At 81.7% G+C, this 2,500-nt stretch overlaps 1 non-coding gene across 1 annotated transcript; it reads left to right on the plus strand.

Annotated features, from left to right (window-relative positions):
* Positions 1–1,358: 1,358 nt before the first annotated feature.
* LOC139043348 (5.8S ribosomal RNA) lies at positions 1,359–1,511 on the plus strand. Its single transcript, XR_011500440.1, has one exon. It is a non-coding gene; the product is annotated as a 5.8S ribosomal RNA (ribosomal RNA).
* The last annotated feature ends 989 nt before the right edge of the window (positions 1,512–2,500 follow it).

Consider the following 2,500-nt stretch of genomic DNA (forward strand, 5'->3'; position numbering starts at 1 on the left):
GGAGGAGGAGGGGGCGCGCGGGAGGCGCGGGCGCCCGGCCGGAGGCGCGGGAGGCGCGGGCGCGCCTCGGTCCCGGGTCGGCGGTGGTCCGGAGGGAGTGGGCTCGATCTCGGCGAGCCCACGAGCCCCTTCCGGCCTCCGTCCGCCCGGCGTTCCGAGGCCGCCGCGTCCTCCGCGCCGCCGCCCCCGGCGCGTCCGTCCCCGCGCCCTCCGGTCTCCCGCGAGGCGGGCCGGCGTTGTCGCGCCGCGCCTCCGTCTCCGGCGCCGTCCGTCCCCCGCTCTCGCGGGCGGCGGCGCCCTCGGCGCGTCTCGGGAAGGGCGGCGTGGCGGCGCGAGCCCCCGCGGAGTCCCCGGGGTCAGGTCCCCCGGGGGCCTCGGAGCCTCGGCTCACGCGGGGTGCCCGCCGCCCGCCGCCTCCCGTCGCCCGCCCTGGGCCGTTCCCCGGCCGTCGGCGTCGTCGTCCGTCCGACGGTGCCTCCGCGTCTCCGCCCGCCCTCGGCGCCCCGGGCGCCCGCGTCCGGCCGGCCACGTCCGCCCACCACCCCCGCCCTGTCCGCTCGCTCCCCGCTTCCCCGCCGCAGCCCCTCGCCCTCCGTGGCGAGGGGCCTGGGACGCGGGTGCGGGGAGGGTCCCCGGGGGAAAGTCGGGTCGGGTCTGGTGGCGTGCGTCGGACGCGAGGGGGGCACGCCCGGCGTCGAGGGGGCCGCGGGCGCGGTGGGCTCGTCGGTCGGCGGCGCCCGGCGGTGTGGGGTTCGGTCACGGGCGGGCAGCGCCGAGGCCTGCGTCCGTCCCCGGGTGGCCGCGGGCGGCGCGGGCGGCGTCGAGGCGGTGGCCGCGCGGCACTACCCGCTCCGCCTCGTCCGTTGCTTTGGCTTCCCCCCATCCAGGTACCTAGCGCGTCCCGGCGCGGAGGTTTAAAGACCCCTGGGGGGCCTCGCCCGTCCGCCTTGGGTCGGGGCGGTCGGGCCCGCGGGGAGTCGGGAGGCCTGGCCCTTCTCCCCCAGACTCCGCCTCGCCGGGCCGGGGCGCCGCGCCGCGCCGTGCCGCGCCGCGCCGCCGTCGCGGCGGCCGTCGGGAGGGGGCGTCCCCGGCGGCCGTCGTGTCGTCGCGTGCGCGCGCGGGCGTGTGCGCGCCCCCGCGTCCTCGGGCGAGGCGGGAGCCCCCGGGCGCCTGTGGGGTGTCCGAGCACGGCCCCGCGGGGCCCGTGCCGGACGCCCCGTCGTCCAACCTTCCGGCCTCACGGAGTCTGGTCTCGTTGTGCCTTTCTGGCCGGCCGGAGGCACCCTCCGGGGATGTGCCGTGCCAGGGGCGGGCTCTTCCCCCGCCCTGCGGGGGGACCCCGCCGTTCAAACTCGTACGACTCTTAGCGGTGGATCACTCGGCTCGTGCGTCGATGAAGAACGCAGCTAGCTGCGAGAATTAATGTGAATTGCAGGACACATTGATCATCGACACTTCGAACGCACTTGCGGCCCCGGGTTCCTCCCGGGGCTACGCCTGTCTGAGCGTCGCTTGACGATCAATCGCCCCCGGGGTGTGGGTGTCGCCTGCCCCGGGGCGCGCGGCTGGGGGTCTCTCGCAGGGCCCGCCCCGGGCCCTCCGTCCCCCTAAGTGCAGACGCGGTGCCCCTCCTCCGCCCCGCGCGCCCGCCCCTCCTCCCACGCGCCCCGGCGCCCGGTCGTCGGAGGCGCGTGGGGGTCGGCGGCGGCGGCGCCGCGCGGGGTCCCGGGGTGGGGGCCGCCGCCCGCGAGTCGAGGGAGAGACAGACGCGAGAGCTCGCGCCGAGGTGCCCGTGGCCGCCACGGTGCCTTCGGGGGCTCCCTCGCGCCGCACGCGGCCTCGGGGTGGCCGGGGCGGGGACGAGACGGGTCCCGCGGCGCGCGGTCGGGGCCGCCGGGTTCGGGGGGCCCGCGTCCGGGCCGCCTGTCCGGTCGCCGCTCGCCCCCGTCGGCGGTCCGTCCCGGTGCGTCCGGCCGGCCCCTCGCCGGTCCCCGGCGCGCCCGGGTCCCGGACCGTGACCCCTCCCCGGCCTCGCCCCGTCGGGGTGGCTCGCGCCGAGGCTGAGTCGCGTGCGCGGGGCCGCGCCCCGGGGACGCGTGCCCCGGCGGTGACCCGCGGGACGCCGCGGCGTCGTCCGCCGCCGCGCGCCCTCCCCTGGGTCGCGGCCGCGCCGCGCCGTGTGCCCCGAGCCCCGGGCGGGCGGGCGGGCGCCGCGTCCGCCGCCCGACGGGCCGTGGCGGCTCGCGGCGGAGGGGGCGGGTGTCGGGAGGCGGTGGGACGCGCGCGGGTAAGGTCGGCGGTCGGGGGCGACCGCCGGCCCCGCCGCGCCCGCCGCCGCCCCTCCGCCCTCTCCTCCCCCGCGTCGCCGCGACGCGTCCGCCGTGCGCGTGGCGGCGTCCCGCTCCGCCCCCCTCCTCCCCGGCGGGGCCCCTCGCCCGTGCCGCCGGCTCGTGCCCCCGTCCGCCCGCCCGCGTCTCTCCGCCCGCCCGCTCGCCCGCCC

Source organism: Equus asinus, unplaced genomic scaffold, assembly GCF_041296235.1.
Source record: "Equus asinus isolate D_3611 breed Donkey unplaced genomic scaffold, EquAss-T2T_v2 contig_205, whole genome shotgun sequence".
NCBI classification, from domain to species: domain Eukaryota; kingdom Metazoa; phylum Chordata; class Mammalia; order Perissodactyla; family Equidae; genus Equus; species Equus asinus.